Below are 16,094 nucleotides of genomic sequence, written 5' to 3'. Positions count from 1 at the left end.
TGGGTTGATTTCATATTCTGGGTTAGTTTTAGGATTTAGGATTTTTTAAAATCAATAATTTTTAATTAATAAGTTTAATTGATTAATTTGAGGTAATTTAGGTTTTTAATTAAATTAATTTTTTTAATTTTATGATGTGTAATTTTAATTTTTAATTTTTTTTAATTCCACGTCAGCTTCATAAACCCAGTCAGCGTGCCATTTCATCACTCGCCGGAGCTTCGAGCTCCGGCGAGGACTGACTCCATACGTTTTTAAAAGAGAGGGATTTAATCCACAAATTTTTCCGGTAGGGGACCTGGTTCAGACGGCGACACAAAGACAGGGACTAATATGAGGATTAAGCCTAATTTTTATTTTTATTTTCATTTTATTTTCGTACATTTTCTTTTTATTTCTCTTATAATTTTTTCACATCGTCTATTATATTTCACATTTTCTTTCGTTTTTACATTGTATTATAATTATAAGATGGAGTTGGAATTGGGTTATTAACCAAACATTATTCAAGAGAAAATTTGGTTGCAGGCAGGTAAGCTTTTTTTGGCAGGTCACGTGGTTGGATTGTCTCCTCCTTTGTTTGTTTGCTCTTTGCTTGAAAATATAAACTTTTGGATTAAATATATTTTAAAAATTCTAGAGTGAATTGGATAATGTCCTTCAAACAAATTTATAAATTGTAGTTACATATTATACATCTTGTGGCGGTATAAACTATCACTAGCTCATTTTTGTCAGTGAGAGACCTCTCATTCTCACTAATGCAAAAAACATCTTTGTAATATGAATGGTATGATCTATCTTCACATATTTTATTAATGTTAATAAAATATGCACATATTATGTTATATCATTAACTAACAACTAAATCTATAGCTAATTAGTCATGACTAACCTTTAGCCCAGATCAACTAGCTAACTAATTAGAGCATGTTTAGAGAGTGGAAACCATTTGAAGCACTAGCAATGACTATTTGGGAGTTTCATGTTTGGATATTTTGTTGGCATTGATATAAACATGCTAGCATGTAATTCAAGACAATAAATGAATGAATTCTTTTTTTATAATTTGCAATAAAAATCTATTACATTTACTCAATGATATTCAAACACACATTAATTTATTTAAACATTTATTTTTGTTAGAATTAACTTTTACCCAATCATGCGCTAAATCCGAGTGACATTACTTCTCAGGTTAGAATGTGGATATCTAACATTCCTCTTCATAATAGTCTGAATCAGTAAAGCACTTTGATTTGGTGTCAATATTAGTAGAGAAGAACAGGCCTTTAGCTGCAACAGGATTACACAAACATGGAATTTTCGTAGTTGCAGCAAGGAACGGACCTGAAATTTTATAACTAGTATTGCCACAAAACTTTAAATTGAATAAAGTATGCAGATCAAGACAGGTGCAATGCAATGCAATTGGAAGGAACTGTGCGCAAATTTTGTTTGATATCTCTTGGCTTGGAATCTAAAAGATGCGCTCCTGACACTGACAGTGCCACCACACTCACACCATGTCTGCTAAGTTTTTTAAATTTACTGGTTTTATTTTTCATTTTTATGTTTTCTACTTTTAGGTATTTTAAAGATTTCATTTTATAACTTACTATTTTTAAGAAATATCATCATCGCAGTTATTTTTTTGAAAACGTGTTCAAGTTGAATTTGCATTTTCTCATCGGCTTGCCAATTCATTTCTTCTACACTTAAATCATCATGACTATTAGTATAACTAAGGAGAATTAACCAGTGGATGTAAAATCTAATAATTGCAATCGGGCTTATCCCCTAACAATATATTTTCCTTTTTTTCCCTCCATTTATTTATATAGAGATAAAGGGAATGTATATAGTAAAAAAATATTATTTTGTATTTGTACATAGGTATACATATATACAATACAATGGCATGCAGGACCCTATACCTAGGGCTGTAAAAAACTACTACCAACCGAAACTTGATCAACCCGACAATTGTCTATAGAAAACCAAGGTCGAACAACCTGTAACTACAAATTGATCAGTGATAGATCTAGTGTTTTAATATTTTTCATCCGATAAAGCTAATTATTTTAGCTCGAATCTGATCAAAATTGACTGGTTCTCATATATATATATATATATAGACACCTGCATTACACGTGCAGTAGCTAGAACAGAATTCAGTTTCACCCTTTAATAGTAGTACACTCTTGTTGCAAGCCAACCACAAAAGCCAGTCCTGTTTAGGCACACCCACAGCTAGTTGTGGTAGTTTAATCACTCGGATATAATCCTAACTCCTATATCTATATGTTAAGAAAAAATTGTAGTTAGTTCACTAACCTCGGAAACATTAATTTATAAATATATAGTTATTGTAATGCCCAAAATAAACATTAATTAGTGTAGTTTATAAACCTAACTCGAAGGGTATTTTTGTCGCATTGGGAAAGCTGAATATTCTTCTCGGATTAAACAATGTTCTACTTGACTGCTAATCTTTGCTTTAAACAAGTGCAGCAGCATCCTCAAGACTGACACCGTGACACGACTGTGAAACACAGACAACACCAATCAAACTTTTTTATTAAACTATTTATCATTAAAATAATTAAAAGTTTAGGTTTTATAACTTCTAAAAAAAATATTAGTGTAACTTTAATTGAAAACTTTGTAAAAAAATAAATAAATAACGGTAATACATCATACTCCCTCCGTTCTTAAATAACTGACATTATTTCTAGCTAATTTTTGTTCCTAATTATTTAGGAACGGAGGGAGTAGTTGTCAAAGTTTTTTTCTCTATAGTCATATACCTAAATTATTGTGGTAAGTAGAATTCATAAGTGTCACATTATGCAGTACAAAATTGTTTGATTTTTTTTATTAGAGTGAGAGAGTGTGTGTGAGTGAAAATGTTTAATGGAATGAGATAAAGGCCGGAAGATAAAGGGCTTAAAAAGAAGGTGGAGCGAATAAATCAATGATGTTTGGTGTTGGCTTAGAAATTAATGATGCTACTTTTCATGCGAATGGATCGTATTAAGCTAAAATTAGAGTCGATCACAATCAATACTAAGTGGGTTAGTGAATGTAGTGTCAGGGATCCGCTAATTGAAGGTTGACATACGCTACATTTTCTAGTAATTTTACCACTTGTCTAAACCTACACTAATGGCTCGTAAGTCGACTCTAAAATTAATTAAGTTCTTTACGCGTTATGTTGCCTTTATGTCGGTTGAGCAGATGCTAAAGAGATAAAATTAGCATTAGTGTCAACCAACACTACGTTTTACTCTAAGGTCATGTTTGACATGTCATTTCAACTAGTTTATAACTTATTTGACTAGCTTAAAACTTATTTGACTAGTTTTAAAGCTCTTCAAAAATGTTTGATGAATGAGCTTATTTTGGTAGCTTAAAGCTCTAAGCTATAAGCTATCTCAGGTAGCTTATAGCTTAAAGCTTATAGCTTATTAAATTTATTCTCATTTTTATCCTTATTATTTCATTAAAATTCCACCATTACTCTTATATATTTATAAAACATTAATCTTATTTTTCCCTCACACTTACGTATGCAGTTTCCGCCACCATTCCTGCCACACCGCTGTGCACCACAAGTATTATAAATATTATATTAATAAAAATAAGTAAAAATTAATATTATATTTTTAAGATAATAAATAACTTGGGTTAATACAAATATTTAAAGTGATAATAATTTTAATATTAATATTATATAGGTATTAATGTGAAAATAATGTAATGTTAAATATAAAAATAATTATACAAGTATGTCCTTTTATGTCATTTTATAATTTCAGCTTGTTTAACAGCTAGTTTTACCAAACACTTTTGTTTCAATCACGTAGCTTTTCAGCTTTCAGCTATCAGCTAGCTTATGAGCTTTCAGCTATCAGCTACTCCCTCTGTTTCTTATTAACTGTCCACTTTGAAGAAAAAATTTTATTCATATATATCTGTCCACTTAGAGTTTCAAGAGAGCATTAATTGATGTTTTTCCAGGAAATGCCCTTACAGAAACAATAAATGAAGAAAGATAAAATACATTTTAAAGGGTAATATAGGAAAACAAATAATATTTTTATGAAAATCAACATAATTAATTGCTTTCCTTAATTTGTGTGAATCTTCTCTTCCTGGACAGATAAATAGGAACGGAGGAAGTAGCTTATAAGCTTTCAGCTAGTTTTTCAGCTTTCAGCTAGCTTATCAGCTAAACATGTCAAACATAGCCTAAAATAAATGTTTCTCATAGTAAAACGAATATTTGTTTTTTTAAGATAGTTCTTCTTAATAAAAAATTGTTGAATTAAGAGAAAATACATTGGAGTATTTAATGCTATGTTTGACATGTTTAGCTGATAAGCTGGCTGATAGCTGAAAAGCTAGCTGGAAACTTATAAGCTAGCTGATAGCTGAAAGCTGAAAAAGCTACGTGATTGAAACAAAAGTATTTGGTGAAATTAGCTGTTAACCAAGCTGAAATTGTAAAACGACATAAAAGGACATATTTGTATAATTATTTTTATATTTAACATTACTTTATTTTCACATTAATACCTATATGATATTAATATTAAAATTATTATCACATTAAATATTTTTATTAACTCAAGTTATTTATCATCTTAATATAATATTTTTAATATTTGTAGTGCGCAGCGGTGTGGCGAGAATGATGGCGGGAACTGCATACGTAAGTGTGAGGGGAAAATTGGTTTAGTGTATTTATAAATATATAAGGGTAATGGTGGAATTTTAATAAAATAATAAGGATAAAAATGAGAATAAATTTAATAAGCTATAAGCTATCTCAGGTAACTTATAGCTTATAAGGTACTGAAATAAACTCATTCACCAAACACTTTTGAAGAGCTTTTAAGCTACTCAAATAAGTTATAAGCTAGCTGAAATGACATGTCAAACATAGCCTTAATAGATAATCAAACACGCTTATAAAAAAATGCAATATTTAAAAATGATTGGAGTATTAAAAGAGGATCTATTTGTTCAGTCGTGAAATTCCTGTAGACAATCCAAAATAATTTTAAGTATAGAGGCTCGTGCTGAAGTTGTAAAATATAATAATTTTATTATATTCACACTCATTTTCTCTTTTATTGTACTTTAAATATTTTCTTCTTATCATTTTTTTCCTTTTATTTTTTTGTGCTTCGGAAATAAATCATTTTTTCCCTTTATCATCATGCTACACATTATATTTCACATTTTTCACTTTATCATTGTGTGTAGGTGAATATTGGGTGGGAACATAACATTAATGAAAATGGAATGGATGCCTAAATGTCATAGCGTTCCAAAGGATAAAGATAACCAACTTTGGCATGGGTTCCCATTCCATGATGTATGATGTATCTTATCAGTTATCACTCACAAGAATTCAAAGATCTCTTTTCTTCGTTCGATTGCGATTCTTCTAACAACTAAACTCATGACTCTTTGTTGAACAGGGGAGACACATTTGATCACGATGCTTACCTAATTATGCATTTGACCTCCTTCAACTCATTTCATTCGTTTAAGGCTTCAAGACCACTCAACAATCCACCAACTGCTCCACGACCACACAACACACACTCTTTCATTTTTATTGTTAATTTTGGGATGTCGTTGTTCATAACGACCTAATCTCTCAACTACAAAAACGTATTCAATTTTTCTTTACCTACTTTCAATGTGCAATCATTTATATGAATTTAAATATATGCAGTGACAGTGTACATTATGTTCAAAAGAAAAGATAGTGTACATCTAATAATGTTTTTCTAACTAGTTTCTGAGATATAGACTTTTTTTTGTTCGATGAAAGATACAGTTTATATTTTTATGTTCCGGAAAAGAATTTCTAAAACATATACATTAAAATAAATTTCATTTTGAAAACTAATTCTTGAAGCATAAAAATAAATTACATTCTGAAAACAATTTTTTGACATATGATTTTTTCCTTTAAAAAAATTAGTTTTTTTTGAAATATAAAAAAATTAGTTTCTGAGCCTGATTGTGCATGGTATGTATCTATTTATTTTTTGGTGCATAGTGATTAGTGATATACTGATATGTATCTTTATGAGAGTTTTGAAAAAAATTAAATGAAAGGGTGATACAAAAAACAATATTTTTTTTTAGGCTTAAATGCACTTTTGGACCCCCAAGTTTATATTTTTTGTGATTGTTGACCATGATCTTATTTTTCTACGAGTGAAGACCCTAATCTTTCAAAATGTTGCACCGTTTACCCTTTCGTCCAAATCCGTCAAAAACTTGACGGAACCCACTTACCTGGCCTTCTGACGGAAGGGTAAACGGTGCAACGTTTTGAAAGATTAGGGTTTCCATTCAAACTAAAAATAAGATCAGGGTCAACAATCGCAAAAAATGTAAACTTGAGGGTCCAAAAGTGCATTTAAGCCATTTTTTTAAATCCCCCTTTATCCACGTGGAAGGTCATATCAGCGTGTTCCGTCAAGTTTTTGACGGATTTGGACGGAAGGGTAAACGGTGCAGCGTTTTGAAAGAATAGGGTTCTCATTCGTAGAAAAAAAAGATGAGGGTTGATAATCGCAAAAAATTAAAACATGAGGGTCCAAAAGTGCATTTAAGCCTTTTTTTTTTTTATCAATATGGATAGTGTTCAGTTTCAAAAAAAATTGTGGATTAAAAAAAAACTATCTACATTACCAACGTCGTTACAAGTTTTTTTATTTATTTATCAACCGTCCTTACCAAGTCCAAGGGCCTTCATCTACTTTGGGCCTTTGCGAGCAAACAATGGGCAGTGGACCACTTACACTACGCATTGACAACAAAATTGTTTTGATGAAAAAAAAAATAGCAGAAAAATTAAAATTATTTATTCAAATGCACTTCGTTCAACTTTTTTCTAATTTCACATGTTTAATCACAAAAACAAAACTGTCACTCTCATTTCTACTATATTATAAATTTTCTGTTTAACCTACCCTTGATGTAAACGAAAAAATAGTTCAAGGGGTTATGTTTTGTCCACTGAGAGAAGAAGTGAAAATGACCATCTTACTTTTTAATTAAGACGACAGTTTAAGAGCCAATGTAAATTCAAAAAATAAAATTAACATGCATGTTGAACTAAATGTCAAGAGTCAACCATCAGATGATTCTCCTAAAGCAATGTCTCATGTACAAATTTTGTAGATGGAAAAAAAAAACCTTTTGAAAGAATTAGCCCAACTATAATATGAATGTTCTTGATTTAAATAAGATATCTGCAAGTAAAAAAATATGTCAAGACAAGAGTTATAAAAAACCAATTATATCTTGACACGTGTAATTAGTTAGAATTTTTAAAGACATATGTAAAAATATGACTGAAATACCTAACCTAAAATAAGATGATTTTACTTAATATTTTCTTTGAGTGAGTTAAATAACTAGCTCATTCATTCAAATGCAATTTCCTTCATCTCTTTCCAATCTCATATGTTGAATCACAAACAAAAACGCCATCCTCATTTCTACTCTTTTAACACATGAATCCTTTCCATCGTTTTCACTTTTAATTCTATTATACATTTTATGTTTAACCTACCCTTTCATCCATTTCAGGAAGTAAACGTAAAAAAATAAAAAAGGTAGTTGGTTTTGTCAATTGAAGAAGTTCAAACGATAATCAAACGGAGTCATTTTTTAAGCCAATGTCAACACAAACAGAGAACAAATGAACACTAATGATCGGTTTGGTTTACAATAAAAAGCATAAACAGAAGAAAAAAAAATTAACACCTCTAATTCACAAAGAGCATTGCTTAATTCCACTGAAACCAAATTCCGATTCAAATATTCTGCTCAGACAGAAAAAAAACCTTGTTGAGGAAACACCAAACATGGTTATTCTCGCTCAAAACAAGGTAAAATCCGAAGCAAAACAAACAAGACTTAAATTTCAACGAGACAAAGAAAAATCAACTTCAATAATCAACACACAGGTTTGGTGTTGAATAAAATATCTCCACAACAGATTGCCGTAAAATTAATTTATCATCATGCAGCCAGCGAACTAAATGGTAGACGCCGACCCATGAGAACAATCAACTCGCCCATTTCATAATTCTTTTGTACGAAATGTTTGAATCCCAGAAACCATTGCGCTTTGCAGATCCTCCAAGCGCACTTCGCTGCCGCAAACCACCATCCTTGTGCCGCCATCCACAGCGGCGTTGCGCACACTCCTCCACTCACACCTACTCCCATTCACAACTTCACACATCACCAACTCCTCAATCTCCAACGTGTTCCGCAAGTAAACAAAATTCCCAACCCAAGTCACCTCCAACGAACCCAACTCATCAGAATCACCTTTGAACTTCTCCAACAGCTCCTCCGGCATCTCACCCACTTCCTCCATCATTCCCGAACCCAACCCCCCCTTAACCGCCCACAGCTTCACCGCTTTCACGTCCTCACCGTCCCCCACCACCCCCGCCACCATCAACCTCTTCCCTAACATCCCCGTAACGCAGTAACCAACACTCTGGTCAGGACAAAGATCATACGGCCCATCCCACTTCATCGAAACCGTGTCAAAACAAAACGTCATACCGGAGCTTTCCTCCGTCACAAGCACCGCCTCTCCGGCGACGGCGACCGAAAGCCACGTCGACCCCGACGAGCCCTTCAGCATAGCCGGCATGGACTGGCACATCACCCATGACTTAGTCTCCATGTCGTACATCTCCACCGCCAGAGGGTCATCCTCGAAGTCACACGCGCCGCCAGCTACCACCACGCGCTGTCCAACTCGCGCCACGATCGGGTCAGTACGCCACACGCGTGGGGCGGGAGCGTGGTGCCAGTCGAGATGCAGCGCGTCGATGGAGAAGGCGAATTCGGCGGGGGAGAGAGTGTAAAGCAGCGTGGAGTGAGATGACTATATAGGAAAATCAACATTTTCTATTGGTTTCAACTTGATAGTATTTTCATGGCAAATCCTCCTCATGTAGGATACTATATAATTAATAAATATATACTAAATATGTTTATTTTTCTCTAATTCCTCGTGGGAGCCCTATATGACTATATTCACAATCAAATTATAATGCTTATGTATATCTACTCTTAAATTATTTATAAAGTATGGGAAACATACTAAAATTAAATAAAAACATATACTCTATTGCTTCCAACTTGAAAGTATAGACTATATTTGTTAATTTGTTCTAACTCCAGTGTGACTAATATTTAAATCAAAACTTCATATTTTTTTATATATTTACTTTTAAACTTATGAAAAAAATGAAAAATTACATTAACTTTCATTTTTTGTTATTTTACTTGGAAATATATCAATGTAAATATTGTTCTTTCCCGTGAAATCCTTATTTTCAATGCTTTTATAAATCTACTCTTAAGATTATTTAAAAGACTGAAAAAAGTACTAAATTATATTAAAACGTTGTAAGTTTCAACTTGAAAGTATTTTAATGCAAAATGTTCCTTATGTAGGAGCTTTTTACTATATAATTAAGAAATATAAACTAAATATGTTTATTTTCTCTAATTCCACTTGGGAGCTTTCCTTCTAATGATCACTATTAGTTTAATTCAAAGTGTTTTTGACAAAAGAATTAGCTTTTTATGTTGAACTTTGTTTAGTAAAGAAAGCTAATTCTTTTGTCAAAAACACTCATTAACAACATACTAATTCAACACATAAAATACAAATAGGTTTAAGTAAGCAATTCAAATTCATAAAACATAATCTTTCACATCATCGCCAACTGCATAATAGCTTCCACCAAGGATTTTTCTTTTTTAGAGAACATGCCCAAAACTCAAGTCTTCAATTCTTTCAGTTCTTGCATTTCTCCAAATCATTTTCAACATTTGCAAGATATTATTCCCCAAGCATGTTTATGTGACTCGATCGTTCAATTTCTCTATTCTTGCCTTCTTTCATGCTAGAAAAATTCCCTTCTTTGCGCTTCTCAATTTACATTAAAACATAGTATCCTTATTAAGGACTTGTTGTGTCAATAGTAGACATGAGACTATGCTTCAGTACTGCAAAAAAGTATGCCACATTCCATTAAAAATGATATTGGGTTATGTAGTGATGAAAAGCCAAGCATAAATGTATACAAAAATTAGTTAGAACTGGCTGATATAAAAAGTGAAAATAAAAACATGAGAAAGATAGAAAAGTAACAAATTACTTTGTAACACATAGATTGTAGCAAATGACAAAACATATACTCATCTAGCTATACCCTCTTGGCATCATAAATTGTAGCACCTTTATTAAAATTATTCAATAATATAGCAGAAAACCAAGATAAGTGGACATTTATTCAGAGCTATACCTCCTTGTTCCTTCTTTCTGACTCTCTCTATGTACATAGTTTAATACATTTAAAACATAGGGTAGTTCGGAAAAAGTCACGTCTAAACCTCAAACTAATGTTTCGTATAATGGATTCTCTAATCTACAATATTCATCTAGAAACATGGCTCCATATAATCTCTTGATACAACCTGTTCAAAGATGCCATAGTTCATGGTAAGATAAATCACATTGCAAATAACTGACAAATAAACCCCTTAATTCAAAAGTATATATAAAAGCCATACCAGAAAATAGAGTTTCGCCAAAGAATGTTGAGAAAAATTGTCTGGGTAATAGCCACCACCAATGCCTACATACTTAACCTCTAAAACTTTTTTTTTTGAAAAAAGTTCTTTAGGGGGAAGCCACCAGATGTGATAAAATGTGGTCAATGGGTCAATGAGTAGTGTAAACTGTAAAGAGTCATGTGGATGAAGAAGCCACCACATGTGATTAATGACCCATCTGAAACTGCAAAATAAAAATAAAAATTATTGACCTGAAAGTAGGAGTAATGTTAGTTATTTCAAGTATATTAAATTCGATCAATTTCAATTACTATTAAGAAATGCAAAAGTTTAAAAGCAATTACGTTTAGGAATAGTATCAATATTTGACATAGATGACTATAAGATTTACTCATAAGTCAAAATTGAATAACTGGAGAAACCACAATTATTTACCCTGATTTGGAGTGCTTGGAGGAACACGAATTGGAGCTCTTTGTGGCTGTCTAACAGTAGACAATTTAGGTCTTTGAGAAGCCTCTGTTGAGGGTTTCTCCATGTTTACTCCGGATAGAATATTAGGAGAAATATTCTCATCTTCCAAAATAAAAAGGGAATTTAATATAAAAAAATAATTAAAAATATACAATTATACTAAAAGAACAATAGGACACATTATCAAATTATATAGAAGTATACCTTGATGCCACAATCTCATTGCTTGCATCCCCTTCTGACGTGATGCCCTGGCCTGTTGAAGAGAATAAGAGCCTCCAAAGGTTGTGCCTGCATATCAAATAAAAGAATCCAGATTATAATTTTGGTAGAATGAATAATGATTAGAAAACAAAAACTTAAAAAAAATGTAAGTGTCCAGATATGGTACGTTGATGCAAGTTAGATAATGGAGATCTTCATTAGAATTCAATGTAGTTGGGACGTGATGTATTTGTGATGATGAAGGAATCGTTTTTGGTTTCTTTGTATGCCGTGGACTGTGGAGTGGATGGATTCTGATCAATAATAACAGATTGATTTGAAATTGGCGTGGGGGAACTATGAAGAATAGGTAGTGTAGCATTAGGTGTATGCTCAACGACCACCGAAGCTAATCTCTTACTTCTTCTAGCAGCCAGACGCAATGCACGACTTTCCTTTGCACTAATGTTGTCCATGATTCAACTTTGCTGAAAAGGAACTAAAGTCAGGACATTTACACACTCATTTGAAATCAGGATATTGCCCATGCTCTATTTATGCTGTTTGAATCGTAATAATTCCAAAGGTTTCACATTCAAAAGTTTAAAAATAATTCCAAAGGTTTCATTTGAATTAATATACAATTTATTGTGTAGTCATGTTTATGGAGCTGCCATAGTGTAGTCATGTTTATGGAGCTGCCATAGTCATAAATTATTCTTGTAAGTTACATAGTCAATTTCAAATTTGATTTTATTTAAGATAAAGATGATTGAAACTTTTTTTCATGAAAGAATAATTAATGAATCTTATAATTGTCCTATAGTTTATTCGCTGGAAGTTATAAAGCCATGCACCAATTTAAGTTTCCATGTACATAATCAAGTAAACATTTAAGATTTAAAATTTATATCTTTAAGTAAACGTGTAACAATAAATTATTTTACTCCACTGTCTGTTTGAAAGCCGTGAAAGGTGTTATAATTGAATATTATTAGTATGCTTTTCTTAATAATCTGCACCATTTCCAAACACACATGTTATAAAAGAAATCCAACTCATCAATTTCAGAAGTTGAAAGAGTTAGGACTAAAAAGAAATAAAAAATCAGTAACGAAATAATGAGTGTAGTTATCAGCGTGAGATTTCTGAAATTGGATTTTAAATGCTTATTTAAAAATTGAGATAACTCACTTGATCATTGGCTAGTTTAAATTCTATTCAATCTGGTACAATGAATCCACAAATTGAGTATTAAACGTTAACATAATTCCAATGGCAATTTTCTTTGAAACATTCAAGGGAACTTATCACTCTTAAATTTGATTGGGTCATCATCAAGGTTGTTATTTTAAGTCAAAATAGCGGATTATATAAGCAGATAGAAATAAATTGATTGGTTAATTAATGGTCAGTGGGAAACAAATTCGAGAGGAATAATTAATAAGATGCATAAAACTGATTAAAAAAAATCAAAATATAAATAAATCAAGTGGCTTATTACCTATTACCTGACTACCCTCAACTTAATTCCAATTATCAAAAGTACCATTTTGAAGTTTCCATAAGTAGAAATAATTTTTTCTTTTTGATTTATTTAATTATAGAGAAAATTGGTGAAAGGTATCTTAGTGTGTGACATGTGTTAAAACTTTCCTTCTTATAGTTTCTCTTTTATATTGTATTTAGATGTGAAGGTGAATTTAGAAGAATTATAGTGTAAGTGTGCAACCAACAATAAGAAAACAAAGAAGATGAATTGAAGTGTATAGAAGATGAAGAACACAATACGGCGCTAAAACTTGCACATAAAGCTTATTTACAAATAAACAATTTTAACTTGTGGATCGGATAAAGTTTTTCTCGGTTTATGATAAACTTAATTAGCAATTGAAAATATCACATTTTCATTGCGTAATGGGAATCATTGAGATGGATTCTCTTTGCAGCTCATCTTCCAGCTTCTCTCGAGCAAAACCTTATAAATTCAATTTTATTAAAGTCTTAGATTGATTTAAAGTTAATTAATCATTTTAAATACACAATTATTTGACATTTAGTTTATAATAGCTGCACATGTAGCTCCGGGAGATGATGGAAATCATTTGATTAGTTTATAATCAACATTTAAAGGAAGACTTAACTTTGTCAACTAGTAACATGAACTCAGTCCGCAATGTTTCACTAATAAGCTTATTAAATTATATTGATGCATATATGCGCGATTTAAATGGGCCTATATATAACCCTGCGCTGCATATACTATACAAGGTTTAAAGTTTCAACTTGATACTATGAAAACTGAAAAACTTATTCAACGGTCTTAAAGCTTTTTAACTAAAAATTAATTCAATTAAGAACACACACCTATATCAATATATTAATTTTTGAGAGCGACGTTCATGTTCAAATAGTATAAAAATTTATAGTTGATATTTCAATTTTAAAAAATTTATCAACGTGGCATTTATTTCAATTTTAAAAATTTATCAACGTGGCATTTATTTCTTTAATAAGTTATTTTTATAATTTTCAACAAAATAAACATAAGAATACAATTGATAAAATAATAAAAATTTGGAAATAGTAATCATAATATATTTATCTTTTTTTTTTGAAAAGCATAATATATTTATCTTAGATACTTGAAATAATACATAAATGAGAATTTCTTTTTAAAGCGTGAATATTTAGGACTAAAAAAGTAAATGAATGCACCACCGGTACTTGAATCTCTATGCACGTGAGAGCTTTTAACAATGTTCATCATAACAACACTTACATCTCCCACCAGAATAGCAGTAACTCATTAGTAAGAATTACTCCCTTTAATAAAATTTTAAAGGATATGAACTGAATTATTAGCCAACAGCTCACCTTTTTTCGGGATAAAGAAATAAAATAATGAAATATAGTAGGAATTGATCTTTATATGTATAAAAAAGAAATGAAAATTAAAAAGTCCAATGTCGTTGGAGGCTCTATGATCATGCTGATGTTTTGGGTGAGATTTGAGAGCTTCTGAATAGGAATTGGCAGTGTAATATGAACTGGATCAACAGAGAGGGAAATGGTCCAGCTGATTGGCTTGCTCGCCATGGTGCTTACTCTACGGCCACAGGAGTCTCAAAACTAGCTGCTGCCCCTCCAGAGTTGGAGTATTTGCTTTTGAAGGATAAACTAATCATGCGCTATTCCCCTTATTTTCTTTCGTTTGTTTTGTCAGTTTTGTTAATTTTCCGGTGCACAAAAAATAAAAAAATTCTGTCCCGTGCTAAAAGCGAGAGGGACACAGTGATTGTGAATATAAAGTTTTAGTTAAGTTTGAAATTCATATGTATGTTTTTTTTTACGGGATATGTATGTTATCTTATAATCGATTTTTTTCTTCAAAATATATATTATATATTATTAAATTGAAGTTATATGATAAAGTATAGTAGTATATAGTGATTGTAGTTTTTATTTTTTGTAATTTTGTATAGTAGTATATAGTGATAAAGTATAGGAGTATACTACTATAATTGATATTTTCAATTTTCTGATGTATAAAAAAAATCGATATTTTCTGTACTACAAAATATATATTATCTATCAAATTGTTATCTTTATTATAACCTTTTTTGGCAAGTAATCTGCTAATAAATTTGACTCTTGATAGATATGCACCGCCTCTAGGGCCTAGGCAATTAATTTCCTCATGATGAAAGCAATCATATGTTGCTAGCTCGTTAAGTACTAGTACTAGTAGTAATTTCTAAGAGTGATTTTCTCTGGCATTCACACAAACCCACCTATAGAGAAAAGTCAATTATAATGTTCTCTCTCAAGATTAATAAAATAATGAAAAATTAAAAAATTGCAAGTATCACCTCAGCTTCATAAGTCTATAATTGACCCACGACCTTTGAGAAATAACGAAAGACTTCTTGCTTATGATTACTCATAAGTCATCAACACTACCAATTCCACTTGGTCTTTCTTTACCTCTGGAGTTTGGACGACCCACCAACAAATTGCACAGGGTTTCAGGTCCCATAACAATATTTAATATTTAATAAAGAAAGTTTTTTTTTTTTTACAAATGAGGGGCAGTCCCAGAACAAAAAGAAAGCTAACTAGCAACAAGCCCTATAAGAGGGAAATAGGGAGACAACATGTCTTTATGCAGCAGTGAGTGACACTCACCAAAAGACACATCAAAAGAATGCGTTCCAAAAAGGAGAGCTAAGCCCACCTTAGTAAGGTAGTCCACCAAAGAGTTAGCTTCCGTCGGAATGTTCTTGATCACAATTGATCTATGGTCTGAAATCTTCTGCTGAATATCCCAGGCAATTTCACCATATTATTGTGAAGATGAAGCATTAAAATCCTGCAGCAACTCAACCACTTGGTGAGAATCACTCTCAATATTTAATATTTAATAAAGAAAGTTTCATACTAATATACAGTCACAAAAGAATTATGAATTAGAAATTAGAAATTCAAATCTTAACTCTTGAAAATAGAAAATACTGCTTGATTAGTTTATTACCGCTTATATAGTGCACTAATTGTGAAATAAAGAAATAGTCTCACGTATACCACTTGTAAGATCTATACATAGGGGTGGAAATAGGTCGAGCCGAGCCAAGCTTTGTGTGGCTTAGGCCTGGCCTGCATTCTCTTTTGGTGGCCCAAGCCTGGCATGTGACCTATCAATAGGCCAAATTTTATGGCTTGGCTGGCCTTTTCTAAGGTCTGGTCTGACCTACAAGCCTTCTTAA

At 31.7% G+C, this 16,094-nt stretch overlaps 1 pseudogene; it reads right to left on the bottom strand.

Moving 5' to 3' along the window:
* Positions 1 to 7,830: 7,830 nt before the first annotated feature.
* LOC130737090 (F-box/kelch-repeat protein At1g23390-like) lies at positions 7,831 to 9,016 on the bottom strand (annotated as a pseudogene).
* Positions 9,017 to 16,094: the final 7,078 nt, after the last annotated feature.

This window comes from Lotus japonicus, chromosome 2 (genome assembly GCF_012489685.1).
Source record: "Lotus japonicus ecotype B-129 chromosome 2, LjGifu_v1.2".
NCBI classification, from domain to species: Eukaryota; Viridiplantae; Streptophyta; class Magnoliopsida; order Fabales; family Fabaceae; genus Lotus; species Lotus japonicus.
The sequence above is the reverse complement of the archived record's forward strand: the minus strand, read 5'-3'. Positions and strand labels throughout refer to the sequence as shown.